Below are 17,367 nucleotides of genomic sequence, written 5' to 3'. Positions count from 1 at the left end.
TTTAGGCTGGAGAACATTCTTTGGGACTCTTATTCTGCAAAACAGACACAGTGACTGAAACTATGCTGCACGGTATGATGTGGAACACGGCCTGCTCAGCTTTGTGCATTTTCCCTGTAGTCCGGTGTGTTTCATGTTCCGTGTAAACGTGAAAGTTGTCCTGTTTCGAGCAATGGGTGAAATCATTTAGCAAAGCAAGAATCGAAATTGCAGTAATGTCAAGCAGTTCATGGTTATTTGACCAAATCATAAGCGAACATGTTTGCTCACGCACTCACAGATACATTTGTAGCTGAAAAGAGTCTGAGAAGATAGCCTCAGCTTACCATTGATTTTTATCCGGATTGATGAGCTATCATTATTTGTTGCGAAATTGATATTGTAGCCGGCACATCCAAGCAGCCGTGCGAGTCGGAGAGGAATCATGGAACCCATTTCACGTGACTTTCCATCTGTTGTCATGCAGGAGCTCAATTGGAAATGCAAGAAAATTGGGCGGCCGTTGGTAGTGTGGCCGAGCGGTCTAAGGCGCTGGATTAAGGCTCCAGTCTCGACAGGGGCGTGGGTTCGAATCCCACCACTGCCATTTCTACTGATCAGTTGCAACGACACAGCTTGTTAAAATGCTGTTTCCATTCCCGCTGTACTTCTGTTCACAAAACAATTTGATTTGCTTCTCGGGGAATTAAATGTGTAGTGGGAAAGTGCCAAATTGGCTATGCTGTCTTGATCGTCTTCGCCTCCCGCGTGGAAAATTGCAAACAGCTCTACTGTTGCTTTATGTTCCAAGCATGTTGAGATTTTACTGGAACCGAATGGAGACTGCTATTTCATCGCTGTTGTGAAACAAAGTCCTGCGGTGAGTCGATTCATCGTTACTAGGCTTTCTGACGAATGGGAAAATCGTTCCGATGAATTTTGATGTCGTATGTTATTGAATTTCTCCAATTTCCTTCGTTTCCGTCCCGGAAACACCGGAAGGGAAAGGTGATCTAATCGAGACTGTAATTGGTGAAATTCACTTTTTGTGGCTTATTCTTATTATGTTCTTTCTTTCTCTCTTTTCAGCATTGTCTGAGATATGGTGGTGCACTGAGGCTCAAGTATCATTGAAAGAGTAGTTTGGAATTGCCCTGATGTTAGTTGTGAGATTACTTTATGGCTCATGCGCTCGGAGTGTCTCACGTTTAGCATTCATGCTCACTGTATCTGAAAATGCATTTGGTTTGCCAGTTTTGTTTCTGTTGCGTGTCAAATGTTTTCTGTTTTGCGATTCGTTCAATACATTACGAATTAACAGGCTTTCTGAGATAATTTCCAGCTGCAAAAACTCCTCAACTGAGAATCTGGGAAAATTTCACAGAGTATGGTCAGTCGGAGCAAAAGTAAGGAAGTCCTTCGTTTCTGCAGTGTTTCACAATACTACCTTTCCAGTGAGCAGTCGAACAGACTAAAGATTGTGCCACAGACTGCGACGACCAGCTCGGCTAAAAAGTTATCCTTTTAAAGCCGGTGTAAGCAACACAACGTTATTGGGCTACACCGGGTGAAAACAGATACTTCGGTGTATCTCGTCCATGCATACCACACAGCCAAAATTAAACAACTCCCATGAAACAACGAGCATTTGGAAACAGAAAGGTGAAAGGTAGAATGTCTTCAACTTTCAGTGTCGGATACCACTGAGCTGCAGCAGGGGCGGCTGTGGGCTTGTTTCTGTAGCATAGTGATCAGCACGTTCAGCTTCCGCAAGATAGGTTCCCGCGGTCGAAACTGTTTTGTTCTTCATCTGCAGCCTTTTACATGGACAAGAACGGAGCTTTCCTGCTTGCTTTCCCATCTGCAAACCTGCCTTCGAATTTGCTTGAACAAATCTGCTCTCGTCGTGAAATGCAATGCATTTCCATTTGATTACTGTGCAGAGCATTGTAAAGATATTCTACAAACTGCTTCTGATCATGTGCCATTCAGTTTGAGAGTGTAGTTACCGATCCTTCCACGAAGAGCAATACTGCATTTGCATTCCTTGCTGAGGCGGCCCGGTTCAAAGACAGGGAAGAAGGTGATGCGCTGGTGTCACAGTGCACCACGGATTCCTGAACTATTCTGTCTGCCAAATGTACCCCAAAGTCGTATCTGAAAGGCCTCATTTGGAAGCTGTCTGTCGTTATTCAAAGTGCGAGAATTGGCAGCAGAGGTCCTGAATCATGTTTTGGAGCAGTTCGCACGTTAGTGGCTCATTCAATCAGCAACAGCAATGAAAGAAATTGCACTCTCAGAGGAAGCTCTGGACCTGTGCTTTCAAAGCTAGTATTAAGGTGCGCCCCGAGATCTAAGCCATGTTGGAATTTAAACGGAGGAATCGACAAAGAGGCTGCAGAATAACATCGCATCCTTTTGGTTTTCTTTAAATCACTGATGAGCAGGAAAATGTCAACGGGGAGAGCGACTGGGAAAGTGAGGCAGTTGCAGCTCTGGTGAAACTCCTTCTTTTTGAGTCACTCAGCAACAAGAGGCGTGAAGGTGACTCAGGCGTGAGAGCTCTTCACATCGAGAACAAAAAGCAATCAAGTGCAGTTAGCACCTCTCCCGGAGTGGAGGTGGGGTGAGATAATTAGCTTTTGATTTCAGTTACTATGTTCAAAAACTGCCTTTTAAATTGAGGTGAACAGAAACTGCATTTCTAATAAGCACCATGGAATTTAGCAAGATTTATTGAGTCGCTTCTCGTTGATTCCCACGCAGGTTTCCAACTCAGTTGTATCGATGTGGCTCATGTCCAGGTGTGAACATCCCTGCAGCCAATTGCACGGTTTATGTAAAAGGCAAGGAAAGTGGCATCTCGAACTGGCCCCGAGGTCAGAGCATCCTCACACTGTGATCGGTCGTTCTCGGATTGTAATGCTACCTCCGCTTTTAGGCTGGAGAACATTCTTTGGGACTCTTATTCTGCAAAACAGACACAGTGACTGAAACTATGCTGCACGGTATGATGTGGAACACGGCCTGCTCAGCTTTGTGCATTTTCCCTGTAGTCCGGTGTGTTTCATGTTCCGTGTAAACGTGAAAGTTGTCCTGTTTCGAGCAATGGGTGAAATCATTTAGCAAAGCAAGAATCGAAATTGCAGTAATGTCAAGCAGTTCATGGTTATTTGACCAAATCATAAGCGAACATGTTTGCTCACGCACTCACAGATACATTTGTAGCTGAAAAGAGTCTGAGAAGATAGCCTCAGCTTACCATTGATTTTTATCCGGATTGATGAGCTATCATTATTTGTTGCGAAATTGATATTGTAGCCGGCACATCCAAGCAGCCGTGCGAGTCGGAGAGGAATCATGGAACCCATTTCACGTGACTTTCCATCTGTTGTCATGCAGGAGCTCAATTGGAAATGCAAGAAAATTGGGCGGCCGTTGGTAGTGTGGCCGAGCGGTCTAAGGCGCTGGATTAAGGCTCCAGTCTCGACAGGGGCGTGGGTTCGAATCCCACCACTGCCATTTCTACTGATCAGTTGCAACGACACAGCTTGTTAAAATGCTGTTTCCATTCCCGCTGTACTTCTGTTCACAAAACAATTTGATTTGCTTCTCGGGGAATTAAATGTGTAGTGGGAAAGTGCCAAATTGGCTATGCTGTCTTGATCGTCTTCGCCTCCCGCGTGGAAAATTGCAAACAGCTCTACTGTTGCTTTATGTTCCAAGCATGTTGAGATTTTACTGGAACCGAATGGAGACTGCTATTTCATCGCTGTTGTGAAACAAAGTCCTGCGGTGAGTCGATTCATCGTTACTAGGCTTTCTGACGAATGGGAAAATCGTTCCGATGAATTTTGATGTCGTATGTTATTGAATTTCTCCAATTTCCTTCGTTTCCGTCCGGAGACACCGGAAGGGAAAGGTGATCTAATCGAGACTGTGATTGGTGAAATTCACTTTTTGTGGCCTATTCTTATTATGTTCTTTCTTTCTCTCTTTTCAGCATTGTCTGGGATATGGTGGTGCACTGAGGCTCAAGTATCATTGAAAGAGTAGTTTGGAATTGCCCTGATGTTAGTTGTGAGATTACTTTATGGCTCATGCGCTCGGAGTGTCTCACGTTTAGCATTCATGCTCACTGTATCTGAAAATGCATTTGGTTTGCCAGTTTTGTTTCTGTTGCGTGTCAAATGTTTTCTGTTTTGCGATTCGTTCAATACATTACGAATTAACAGGCTTTCTGAGATAATTTCCAGCTGCAAAAACTCCTCAACTGAGAATCTGGGAAAATTTCACAGAGTATGGTCAGTCGGAGCAAAAGTAAGGAAGTCCTTCGTTTCTGCAGTGTTTCACAATACTACCTTTCCAGTGAGCAGTCGAACAGACTAAAGATTGTGCCACAGACTGCGACGACCAGCTCGGCTAAAAAGTTATCCTTTTAAAGCCGGTGTAAGCAACACAACGTTATTGGGCTACACCGGGTGAAAACAGATACTTCGGTGTATCTCGTCCATGCATACCACACAGCCAAAATTAAACAACTCCCATGAAACAACGAGCATTTGGAAACAGAAAGGTGAAAGGTAGAATGTCTTCAACTTTCAGTGTCGGATACCACTGAGCTGCAGCAGGGGCGGCTGTGGGCTTGTTTCTGTAGCATAGTGATCAGCACGTTCACCTTCCGCAAGATAGGTTCCCGCGGTCGAAACTGTTTTGTTCTTCATCTGCAGCCTTTTACATGGACAAGAACGGAGCTTTCCTGCTTGCTTTCCCATCTGCAAACCTGCCTTCGAATTTGCTTGAACAAATCTGCTCTCGTCGTGAAATGCAATGCATTTCCATTTGATTACTGTGCAGAGCATTGTAAAGATATTCTACAAACTGCTTCTGATCATGTGCCATTCAGTTTGAGAGTGTAGTTACCGATCCTTCCACGAAGAGCAATACTGCATTTGCATTCCTTGCTGAGGCGGCCCGGTTCAAAGACAGGGAAGAAGGTGATGCGCTGGTGTCACAGTGCACCACGGATTCCTGAACTATTCTGTCTGCCAAATGTACCCCAAAGTCGTATCTGAAAGGCTTCATTTGGAAGCTGTCTGTCGTTATTCAAAGTGCGAAAATTGGCAGCAGAGGTCCTGAATCATGTTTTGGAGCAGTTCGCACGTTAGTGGCTCATTCAATCAGCAACAGCAATGAAAGAAATTGCACTCTCAGAGGAAGCTCTGGACCTGTGCTTTCAAAGCTAGTATTAAGGTGCGCCCCGAGATCTAAGCCATGTTGGAATTTAAACGGAGGAATCGACAAAGAGGCTGCAGAATAACATCGCATCCTTTTGGTTTTCTTTAAATCACTGATGAGCAGGAAAATGTCAACGGGGAGAGCGACTGGGAAAGTGAGGCAGTTGCAGCTCTGGTGAAACTCCTTCTTTTTGAGTCACTCAGCAACAAGAGGCGTGAAGGTGACTCAGGCGTGAGAGCTCTTCACATCGAGAACAAAAAGCAATCAAGTGCAGTTAGCACCTCTCCCGGAGTGGAGGTGGGGTGAGATAATTAGCTTTTGATTTCAGTTACTATGTTCAAAAACTGCCTTTTAAATTGAGGTGAACAGAAACTGCATTTCTAATAAGCACCATGGAATTTAGCAAGATTTATTGAGTCGCTTCTCGTTGATTCCCACGCAGGTTTCCAACTCAGTTGTATCGATGTGGCTCATGTCCAGGTGTGAACATCCCTGCAGCCAATTGCACGGTTTATGTAAAAGGCAAGGAAAGTGGCATCTCGAACTGGCCCCGAGGTCAGAGCATCCTCACACTGTGATCGGTCGTTCTCGGATTGTAATGCTACCTCCGCCTTTAGGCTGGAGAACATTCTTTGGGACTCTTATTCTGCAAAACAGACACAGTGACTGAAACTATGCTGCACGGTATGATGTGGAACACGGCCTGCTCAGCTTTGTGCATTTTCCCTGTAGTCCGGTGTGTTTCATGTTCCGTGTAAACGTGAAAGATGTCCTGTTTCGAGCAATGGGTGAAATCATTTAGCAAAGCAAGAATCGAAATTGCAGTAATGTCAAGCAGTTCATGGTTATTTGACCAAATCATAAGCGAACATGTTTGCTCACGCACTCACAGATACATTTGTAGCTGAAAAGAGTCTGAGAAGATAGCCTCAGCTTACCATTGATTTTTATCCGGATTGATGAGCTATCATTATTTGTTGCGAAATTGATATTGTAGCCGGCACATCCAAGCAGCCGTGCGAGTCGGAGAGGAATCATGGAACCCATTTCACGTGACTTTCCATCTGTTGTCATGCAGGAGCTCAATTGGAAATGCAAGAAAATTGGGCGGCCGTTGGTAGTGTGGCCGAGCGGTCTAAGGCGCTGGATTAAGGCTCCAGTCTCGACAGGGGCGTGGGTTCGAATCCCACCACTGCCATTTCTACTGATCAGTTGCAACGACACAGCTTGTTAAAATGCTGTTTCCATTCCCGCTGTACTTCTGTTCACAAAACAATTTGATTTGCTTCCCGGGGAATTAAATGTGTAGTGGGAAAGTGCCAAATTGGCTATGCTGTCTTGATCGTCTTCGCCTCCCGCGTGGAAAATTGCAAACAGCTCTACTGTTGCTTTATGTTCCAAGCATGTTGAGATTTTACTGGAACCGAATGGAGACTGCTATTTCATCGCTGTTGTAAAACAAAGTCCTGCGGTGAGTCGATTCATCGTTACTAGGCTTTCTGACGAATGGGAAAATCGTTCCGATGAATTTTGATGTCGTATGTTATTGAATTTCTCCAATTTCCTTCGTTTCCGTCCCGGAGACACCGGAAGGGAAAGGTGATCTAATCGAGACTGTGATTGGTGAAATTCACTTTTTGTGGCCTATTCTTATTATGTTCTTTCTTTCTCTCTTTTCAGCATTGTCTGGGATATGGTGGTGCACTGAGGCTCAAGTATCATTGAAAGAGTAGTTTGGAATTGCCCTGATGTTAGTTGTGAGATTACTTTATGGCTCATGCGCTCGGAGTGTCTCACGTTTAGCATTCATGCTCACTGTATCTGAAAATGCATTTGGTTTGCCAGTTTTGTTTCTGTTGCGTGTCAAATGTTTTCTGTTTTGCGATTCGTTCAATACATTACGAATTAACAGGCTTTCTGAGATAATTTCCAGCTGCAAAAACTCCTCAACTGAGAATCTGGGAAAATTTCACAGAGTATGGTCAGTCGGAGCAAAAGTAAGGAAGTCCTTCGTTTCTGCAGTGTTTCACAATACTACCTTTCCAGTGAGCAGTCGAACAGACTAAAGATTGTGCCACAGACTGCGACGACCAGCTCGGCTAAAAAGTTATCCTTTTAAAGCCGGTGTAAGCAACACAACGTTATTGGGCTACACCGGGTGAAAACAGATACTTCGGTGTATCTCGTCCATGCATACCACACAGCCAAAATTAAACAACTCCCATGAAACAACGAGCATTTGGAAACAGAAAGGTGAAAGGTAGAATGTCTTCAACTTTCAGTGTCGGATACCACTGAGCTGCAGCAGGGGCGGCTGTGGGCTTGTTTCTGTAGCATAGTGATCAGCACGTTCACCTTCCGCAAGATAGGTTCCCGCGGTCGAAACTGTTTTGTTCTTCATCTGCAGCCTTTTACATGGACAAGAACGGAGCTTTCCTGCTTGCTTTCCCATCTGCAAACCTGCCTTCGAATTTGCTTGAACAAATCTGCTCTCGTCGTGAAATGCAATGCATTTCCATTTGATTACTGTGCAGAGCATTGTAAAGATATTCTACAAACTGCTTCTGATCATGTGCCATTCAGTTTGAGAGTGTAGTTACCGATCCTTCCACGAAGAGCAATACTGCATTTGCATTCCTTGCTGAGGCGGCCCGGTTCAAAGACAGGGAAGAAGGTGATGCGCTGGTGTCACAGTGCACCACGGATTCCTGAACTATTCTGTCTGCCAAATGTACCCCAAAGTCGTATCTGAAAGGCCTCATTTGGAAGCTGTCTGTCGTTATTCAAAGTGCGAGAATTGGCAGCAGAGGTCCTGAATCATGTTTTGGAGCAGTTCGCACGTTAGTGGCTCATTCAATCAGCAACAGCAATGAAAGAAATTGCACTCTCAGAGGAAGCTCTGGACCTGTGCTTTCAAAGCTAGTATTAAGGTGCGCCCCGAGATCTAAGCCATGTTGGAATTTAAACGGAGGAATCGACAAAGAGGCTGCAGAATAACATCGCATCCTTTTGGTTTTCTTTAAATCACTGATGAGCAGGAAAATGTCAACGGGGAGAGCGACTGGGAAAGTGAGGCAGTTGCAGCTCTGGTGAAACTCCTTCTTTTTGAGTCACTCAGCAACAAGAGGCGTGAAGGTGACTCAGGCGTGAGAGCTCTTCACATCGAGAACAAAAAGCAATCAAGTGCAGTTAGCACCTCTCCCGGAGTGGAGGTGGGGTGAGATAATTAGCTTTTGATTTCAGTTACTATGTTCAAAAACTGCCTTTTAAATTGAGGTGAACAGAAACTGCATTTCTAATAAGCACCATGGAATTTAGCAAGATTTATTGAGTCGCTTCTCGTTGATTCCCACGCAGGTTTCCAACTCAGTTGTATCGATGTGGCTCATGTCCAGGTGTGAACATCCCTGCAGCCAATTGCACGGTTTATGTAAAAGGCAAGGAAAGTGGCATCTCGAACTGGCCCCGAGGTCAGAGCATCCTCACACTGTGATCGGTCGTTCTCGGATTGTAATGCTACCTCCGCTTTTAGGCTGGAGAACATTCTTTGGGACTCTTATTCTGCAAAACAGACACAGTGACTGAAACTATGCTGCACGGTATGATGTGGAACACGGCCTGCTCAGCTTTGTGCATTTTCCCTGTAGTCCGGTGTGTTTCATGTTCCGTGTAAACGTGAAAGTTGTCCTGTTTCGAGCAATGGGTGAAATCATTTAGCAAAGCAAGAATCGAAATTGCAGTAATGTCAAGCAGTTCATGGTTATTTGACCAAATCATAAGCGAACATGTTTGCTCACGCACTCACAGATACATTTGTAGCTGAAAAGAGTCTGAGAAGATAGCCTCAGCTTACCATTGATTTTTATCCGGATTGATGAGCTATCATTATTTGTTGCGAAATTGATATTGTAGCCGGCACATCCAAGCAGCCGTGCGAGTCGGAGAGGAATCATGGAACCCATTTCACGTGACTTTCCATCTGTTGTCATGCAGGAGCTCAATTGGAAATGCAAGAAAATTGGGCGGCCGTTGGTAGTGTGGCCGAGCGGTCTAAGGCGCTGGATTAAGGCTCCAGTCTCGACAGGGGCGTGGGTTCGAATCCCACCACTGCCATTTCTACTGATCAGTTGCAACGACACAGCTTGTTAAAATGCTGTTTCCATTCCCGCTGTACTTCTGTTCACAAAACAATTTGATTTGCTTCTCGGGGAATTAAATGTGTAGTGGGAAAGTGCCAAATTGGCTATGCTGTCTTGATCGTCTTCGCCTCCCGCGTGGAAAATTGCAAACAGCTCTACTGTTGCTTTATGTTCCAAGCATGTTGAGATTTTACTGGAACCGAATGGAGACTGCTATTTCATCGCTGTTGTGAAACAAAGTCCTGCGGTGAGTCGATTCATCGTTACTAGGCTTTCTGACGAATGGGAAAATCGTTCCGATGAATTTTGATGTCGTATGTTATTGAATTTCTCCAATTTCCTTCGTTTCCGTCCCGGAGACACCGGAAGGGAAAGGTGATCTAATCGAGACTGTGATTGGTGAAATTCACTTTTTGTGGCCTATTCTTATTATGTTCTTTCTTTCTCTCTTTTCAGCATTGTCTGGGATATGGTGGTGCACTGAGGCTCAAGTATCATTGAAAGAGTAGTTTGGAATTGCCCTGATGTTAGTTGTGAGATTACTTTATGGCTCATGCGCTCGGAGTGTCTCACGTTTAGCATTCATGCTCACTGTATCTGAAAATGCATTTGGTTTGCCAGTTTTGTTTCTGTTGCGTGTCAAATGTTTTCTGTTTTGCGATTCGTTCAATACATTACGAATTAACAGGCTTTCTGAGATAATTTCCAGCTGCAAAAACTCCTCAACTGAGAATCTGGGAAAATTTCACAGAGTATGGTCAGTCGGAGCAAAAGTAAGGAAGTCCTTCGTTTCTGCAGTGTTTCACAATACTACCTTTCCAGTGAGCAGTCGAACAGACTAAAGATTGTGCCACAGACTGCGACGACCAGCTCGGCTAAAAAGTTATCCTTTTAAAGCCGGTGTAAGCAACACAACGTTATTGGGCTACACCGGGTGAAAACAGATACTTCGGTGTATCTCGTCCATGCATACCACACAGCCAAAATTAAACAACTCCCATGAAACAACGAGCATTTGGAAACAGAAAGGTGAAAGGTAGAATGTCTTCAACTTTCAGTGTCGGATACCACTGAGCTGCAGCAGGGGCGGCTGTGGGCTTGTTTCTGTAGCATAGTGATCAGCACGTTCACCTTCCGCAAGATAGGTTCCCGCGGTCGAAACTGTTTTGTTCTTCATCTGCAGCCTTTTACATGGACAAGAACGGAGCTTTCCTGCTTGCTTTCCCATCTGCAAACCTGCCTTCGAATTTGCTTGAACAAATCTGCTCTCGTCGTGAAATGCAATGCATTTCCATTTGATTACTGTGCAGAGCATTGTAAAGATATTCTACAAACTGCTTCTGATCATGTGCCATTCAGTTTGAGAGTGTAGTTACCGATCCTTCCACGAAGAGCAATACTGCATTTGCATTCCTTGCTGAGGCGGCCCGGTTCAAAGACAGGGAAGAAGGTGATGCGCTGGTGTCACAGTGCACCACGGATTCCTGAACTATTCTGTCTGCCAAATGTACCCCAAAGTCGTATCTGAAAGGCTTCATTTGGAAGCTGTCTGTCGTTATTCAAAGTGCGAAAATTGGCAGCAGAGGTCCTGAATCATGTTTTGGAGCAGTTCGCACGTTAGTGGCTCATTCAATCAGCAACAGCAATGAAAGAAATTGCACTCTCAGAGGAAGCTCTGGACCTGTGCTTTCAAAGCTAGTATTAAGGTGCGCCCCGAGATCTAAGCCATGTTGGAATTTAAACGGAGGAATCGACAAAGAGGCTGCAGAATAACATCGCATCCTTTTGGTTTTCTTTAAATCACTGATGAGCAGGAAAATGTCAACGGGGAGAGCGACTGGGAAAGTGAGGCAGTTGCAGCTCTGGTGAAACTCCTTCTTTTTGAGTCACTCAGCAACAAGAGGCGTGAAGGTGACTCAGGCGTGAGAGCTCTTCACATCGAGAACAAAAAGCAATCAAGTGCAGTTAGCACCTCTCCCGGAGTGGAGGTGGGGTGAGATAATTAGCTTTTGATTTCAGTTACTATGTTCAAAAACTGCCTTTTAAATTGAGGTGAACAGAAACTGCATTTCTAATAAGCACCATGGAATTTAGCAAGATTTATTGAGTCGCTTCTCGTTGATTCCCACGCAGGTTTCCAACTCAGTTGTATCGATGTGGCTCATGTCCAGGTGTGAACATCCCTGCAGCCAATTGCACGGTTTATGTAAAAGGCAAGGAAAGTGGCATCTCGAACTGGCCCCGAGGTCAGAGCATCCTCACACTGTGATCGGTCGTTCTCGGATTGTAATGCTACCTCCGCCTTTAGGCTGGAGAACATTCTTTGGGACTCTTATTCTGCAAAACAGACACAGTGACTGAAACTATGCTGCACGGTATGATGTGGAACACGGCCTGCTCAGCTTTGTGCATTTTCCCTGTAGTCCGGTGTGTTTCATGTTCCGTGTAAACGTGAAAGATGTCCTGTTTCGAGCAATGGGTGAAATCATTTAGCAAAGCAAGAATCGAAATTGCAGTAATGTCAAGCAGTTCATGGTTATTTGACCAAATCATAAGCGAACATGTTTGCTCACGCACTCACAGATACATTTGTAGCTGAAAAGAGTCTGAGAAGATAGCCTCAGCTTACCATTGATTTTTATCCGGATTGATGAGCTATCATTATTTGTTGCGAAATTGATATTGTAGCCGGCACATCCAAGCAGCCGTGCGAGTCGGAGAGGAATCATGGAACCCATTTCACGTGACTTTCCATCTGTTGTCATGCAGGAGCTCAATTGGAAATGCAAGAAAATTGGGCGGCCGTTGGTAGTGTGGCCGAGCGGTCTAAGGCGCTGGATTAAGGCTCCAGTCTCGACAGGGGCGTGGGTTCGAATCCCACCACTGCCATTTCTACTGATCAGTTGCAACGACACAGCTTGTTAAAATGCTGTTTCCATTCCCGCTGTACTTCTGTTCACAAAACAATTTGATTTGCTTCCCGGGGAATTAAATGTGTAGTGGGAAAGTGCCAAATTGGCTATGCTGTCTTGATCGTCTTCGCCTCCCGCGTGGAAAATTGCAAACAGCTCTACTGTTGCTTTATGTTCCAAGCATGTTGAGATTTTACTGGAACCGAATGGAGACTGCTATTTCATCGCTGTTGTGAAACAAAGTCCTGCGGTGAGTCGATTCATCGTTACTAGGCTTTCTGACGAATGGGAAAATCGTTCCGATGAATTTTGATGTCGTATGTTATTGAATTTCTCCAATTTCCTTCGTTTCCGTCCCGGAGACACCGGAAGGGAAAGGTGATCTAATCGAGACTGTGATTGGTGAAATTCACTTTTTGTGGCCTATTCTTATTATGTTCTTTCTTTCTCTCTTTTCAGCATTGTCTGGGATATGGTGGTGCACTGAGGCTCAAGTATCATTGAAAGAGTAGTTTGGAATTGCCCTGATGTTAGTTGTGAGATTACTTTATGGCTCATGCGCTCGGAGTGTCTCACGTTTAGCATTCATGCTCACTGTATCTGAAAATGCATTTGGTTTGCCAGTTTTGTTTCTGTTGCGTGTCAAATGTTTTCTGTTTTGCGATTCGTTCAATACATTACGAATTAACAGGCTTTCTGAGATAATTTCCAGCTGCAAAAACTCCTCAACTGAGAATCTGGGAAAATTTCACAGAGTATGGTCAGTCGGAGCAAAAGTAAGGAAGTCCTTCGTTTCTGCAGTGTTTCACAATACTACCTTTCCAGTGAGCAGTCGAACAGACTAAAGATTGTGCCACAGACTGCGACGACCAGCTCGGCTAAAAAGTTATCCTTTTAAAGCCGGTGTAAGCAACACAACGTTATTGGGCTACACCGGGTGAAAACAGATACTTCGGTGTATCTCGTCCATGCATACCACACAGCCAAAATTAAACAACTCCCATGAAACAACGAGCATTTGGAAACAGAAAGGTGAAAGGTAGAATGTCTTCAACTTTCAGTGTCGGATACCACTGAGCTGCAGCAGGGGCGGCTGTGGGCTTGTTTCTGTAGCATAGTGATCAGCACGTTCACCTTCCGCAAGATAGGTTCCCGCGGTCGAAACTGTTTTGTTCTTCATCTGCAGCCTTTTACATGGACAAGAACGGAGCTTTCCTGCTTGCTTTCCCATCTGCAAACCTGCCTTCGAATTTGCTTGAACAAATCTGCTCTCGTCGTGAAATGCAATGCATTTCCATTTGATTACTGTGCAGAGCATTGTAAAGATATTCTACAAACTGCTTCTGATCATGTGCCATTCAGTTTGAGAGTGTAGTTACCGATCCTTCCACGAAGAGCAATACTGCATTTGCATTCCTTGCTGAGGCGGCCCGGTTCAAAGACAGGGAAGAAGGTGATGCGCTGGTGTCACAGTGCACCACGGATTCCTGAACTATTCTGTCTGCCAAATGTACCCCAAAGTCGTATCTGAAAGGCCTCATTTGGAAGCTGTCTGTCGTTATTCAAAGTGCGAGAATTGGCAGCAGAGGTCCTGAATCATGTTTTGGAGCAGTTCGCACGTTAGTGGCTCATTCAATCAGCAACAGCAATGAAAGAAATTGCACTCTCAGAGGAAGCTCTGGACCTGTGCTTTCAAAGCTAGTATTAAGGTGCGCCCCGAGATCTAAGCCATGTTGGAATTTAAACGGAGGAATCGACAAAGAGGCTGCAGAATAACATCGCATCCTTTTGGTTTTCTTTAAATCACTGATGAGCAGGAAAATGTCAACGGGGAGAGCGACTGGGAAAGTGAGGCAGTTGCAGCTCTGGTGAAACTCCTTCTTTTTGAGTCACTCAGCAACAAGAGGCGTGAAGGTGACTCAGGCGTGAGAGCTCTTCACATCGAGAACAAAAAGCAATCAAGTGCAGTTAGCACCTCTCCCGGAGTGGAGGTGGGGTGAGATAATTAGCTTTTGATTTCAGTTACTATGTTCAAAAACTGCCTTTTAAATTGAGGTGAACAGAAACTGCATTTCTAATAAGCACCATGGAATTTAGCAAGATTTATTGAGTCGCTTCTCGTTGATTCCCACGCAGGTTTCCAACTCAGTTGTATCGATGTGGCTCATGTCCAGGTGTGAACATCCCTGCAGCCAATTGCACGGTTTATGTAAAAGGCAAGGAAAGTGGCATCTCGAACTGGCCCCGAGGTCAGAGCATCCTCACACTGTGATCGGTCGTTCTCGGATTGTAATGCTACCTCCGCTTTTAGGCTGGAGAACATTCTTTGGGACTCTTATTCTGCAAAACAGACACAGTGACTGAAACTATGCTGCACGGTATGATGTGGAACACGGCCTGCTCAGCTTTGTGCATTTTCCCTGTAGTCCGGTGTGTTTCATGTTCCGTGTAAACGTGAAAGTTGTCCTGTTTCGAGCAATGGGTGAAATCATTTAGCAAAGCAAGAATCGAAATTGCAGTAATGTCAAGCAGTTCATGGTTATTTGACCAAATCATAAGCGAACATGTTTGCTCACGCACTCACAGATACATTTGTAGCTGAAAAGAGTCTGAGAAGATAGCCTCAGCTTACCATTGATTTTTATCCGGATTGATGAGCTATCATTATTTGTTGCGAAATTGATATTGTAGCCGGCACATCCAAGCAGCCGTGCGAGTCGGAGAGGAATCATGGAACCCATTTCACGTGACTTTCCATCTGTTGTCATGCAGGAGCTCAATTGGAAATGCAAGAAAATTGGGCGGCAGCGCCGCTGGTAGTGTGGCCGAGCGGTCTAAGGCGCTGGATTAAGGCTCCAGTCTCGACAGGGGCGTGGGTTCGAATCCCACCACTGCCATTTCTACTGATCAGTTGCAACGACACAGCTTGTTAAAATGCTGTTTCCATTCCCGCTGTACTTCTGTTCACAAAACAATTTGATTTGCTTCCCGGGGAATTAAATGTGTAGTGGGAAAGTGCCAAATTGGCTATGCTGTCTTGATCGTGTTCGCCTCCCGCGTGGAAAATTGCAAACAGCTCTACTGTTGCTTTATGTTCCAAGCATGTTGAGATTTTACTGGAACCGAATGGAGACTGCTATTTCATCGCTGTTGTGAAACAAAGTCCTGCGGTGAGTCGATTCATCGTTACTAGGCTTTCTGACGAATGGGAAAATCGTTCCGATGAATTTTGATGTCGTATGTTATTGAATTTCTCCAATTTCCTTCGTTTCCGTCCCGGAGACACCGGAAGGGAAAGGTGATCTAATCGAGACTGTGATTGGTGAAATTCACTTTTTGTGGCCTATTCTTATTATGTTCTTTCTTTCTCTCTTTTCAGCATTGTCTGGGATATGGTGGTGCACTGAGGCTCAAGTATCATTGAAAGAGTAGTTTGGAATTGCCCTGATGTTAGTTGTGAGATTACTTTATGGCTCATGCGCTCGGAGTGTCTCACGTTTAGCATTCATGCTCACTGTATCTGAAAATGCATTTGGTTTGCCAGTTTTGTTTCTGTTGCGTGTCAAATGTTTTCTGTTTTGCGATTCGTTCAATACATTACGAATTAACAGGCTTTCTGAGATAATTTCCAGCTGCAAAAACTCCTCAACTGAGAATCTGGGAAAATTTCACAGAGTATGGTCAGTCGGAGCAAAAGTAAGGAAGTCCTTCGTTTCTGCAGTGTTTCACAATACTACCTTTCCAGTGAGCAGTCGAACAGACTAAAGATTGTGCCACAGACTGCGACGACCAGCTCGGCTAAAAAGTTATCCTTTTAAAGCCGGTGTAAGCAACACAACGTTATTGGGCTACACCGGGTGAAAACAGATACTTCGGTGTATCTCGTCCATGCATACCACACAGCCAAAATTAAACAACTCCCATGAAACAACGAGCATTTGGAAACAGAAAGGTGAAAGGTAGAATGTCTTCAACTTTCAGTGTCGGATACCACTGAGCTGCAGCAGGGGCGGCTGTGGGCTTGTTTCTGTAGCATAGTGATCAGCACGTTCACCTTCCGCAAGATAGGTTCCCGCGGTCGAAACTGTTTTGTTCTTCATCTGCAGCCTTTTACATGGACAAGAACGGAGCTTTCCTGCTTGCTTTCCCATCTGCAAACCTGCCTTCGAATTTGCTTGAACAAATCTGCTCTCGTCGTGAAATGCAATGCATTTCCATTTGATTACTGTGCAGAGCATTGTAAAGATATTCTACAAACTGCTTCTGATCATGTGCCATTCAGTTTGAGAGTGTAGTTACCGATCCTTCCACGAAGAGCAATACTGCATTTGCATTCCTTGCTGAGGCGGCCCGGTTCAAAGACAGGGAAGAAGGTGATGCGCTGGTGTCACAGTGCACCACGGATTCCTGAACTATTCTGTCTGCCAAATGTACCCCAAAGTCGTATCTGAAAGGCCTCATTTGGAAGCTGTCTGTCGTTATTCAAAGTGCGAGAATTGGCAGCAGAGGTCCTGAATCATGTTTTGGAGCAGTTCGCACGTTAGTGGCTCATTCAATCAGCAACAGCAATGAAAGAAATTGCACTCTCAGAGGAAGCTCTGGACCTGTGCTTTCAAAGCTAGTATTAAGGTGCGCCCCGAGATCTAAGCCATGTTGGAATTTAAACGGAGGAATCGACAAAGAGGCTGCAGAATAACATCGCATCCTTTTGGTTTTCTTTAAATCACTGATGAGCAGGAAAATGTCAACGGGGAGAGCGACTGGGAAAGTGAGGCAGTTGCAGCTCTGGTGAAACTCCTTCTTTTTGAGTCACTCAGCAACAAGAGGCGTGAAGGTGACTCAGGCGTGAGAGCTCTTCACATCGAGAACAAAAAGCAATCAAGTGCAGTTAGCACCTCTCCCAGAGTGGAGGTGGGGTGAGATAATTAGCTTTTGATTTCAGTTACTATGTTCAAAAACTGCCTTTTAAATTGAGGTGAACAGAAACTGCATTTCTAATAAGCACCATGGAATTTAGCAAGATTTATTGAGTCGCTTCTCGTTGATTCCCACGCAGGTTTCCAACTCAGTTGTATCGATGTGGCTCATGTCCAGGTGTG

General features: G+C 44.8%; 6 non-coding genes across 6 annotated transcripts; all 6 read left to right on the top strand.

Moving 5' to 3' along the window:
- Positions 1-504: 504 nt before the first annotated feature.
- trnal-aag (transfer RNA leucine (anticodon AAG)) lies at positions 505-586 on the top strand. The gene has a single exon. It is a non-coding gene; the product is annotated as a tRNA-Leu (tRNA).
- Positions 587-3,419: 2,833 nt separating this feature from the next.
- Positions 3,420-3,501, top strand: trnal-aag (transfer RNA leucine (anticodon AAG)). Its single transcript has one exon. It is a non-coding gene; the product is annotated as a tRNA-Leu (tRNA).
- A 2,832-nt stretch (positions 3,502-6,333) lies between these two features.
- Positions 6,334-6,415, top strand: trnal-aag (transfer RNA leucine (anticodon AAG)). Its single transcript has one exon. It is a non-coding gene; the product is annotated as a tRNA-Leu (tRNA).
- Positions 6,416-9,248: 2,833 nt separating this feature from the next.
- Positions 9,249-9,330, top strand: trnal-aag (transfer RNA leucine (anticodon AAG)). The gene has a single exon. It is a non-coding gene; the product is annotated as a tRNA-Leu (tRNA).
- A 2,833-nt stretch (positions 9,331-12,163) lies between these two features.
- Positions 12,164-12,245, top strand: trnal-aag (transfer RNA leucine (anticodon AAG)). Its single transcript has one exon. It is a non-coding gene; the product is annotated as a tRNA-Leu (tRNA).
- A 2,838-nt stretch (positions 12,246-15,083) lies between these two features.
- On the top strand, positions 15,084-15,165 carry trnal-aag (transfer RNA leucine (anticodon AAG)). Its single transcript has one exon. It is a non-coding gene; the product is annotated as a tRNA-Leu (tRNA).
- Positions 15,166-17,367: the final 2,202 nt, after the last annotated feature.

Source organism: Hemiscyllium ocellatum, unplaced genomic scaffold (genome assembly GCF_020745735.1).
Source record: "Hemiscyllium ocellatum isolate sHemOce1 unplaced genomic scaffold, sHemOce1.pat.X.cur. scaffold_96_pat_ctg1, whole genome shotgun sequence".
In the NCBI taxonomy this organism is placed as follows: domain Eukaryota; kingdom Metazoa; phylum Chordata; class Chondrichthyes; order Orectolobiformes; family Hemiscylliidae; genus Hemiscyllium; species Hemiscyllium ocellatum.
The sequence above is the reverse complement of the archived record's forward strand: the minus strand, read 5'-3'. Positions and strand labels throughout refer to the sequence as shown.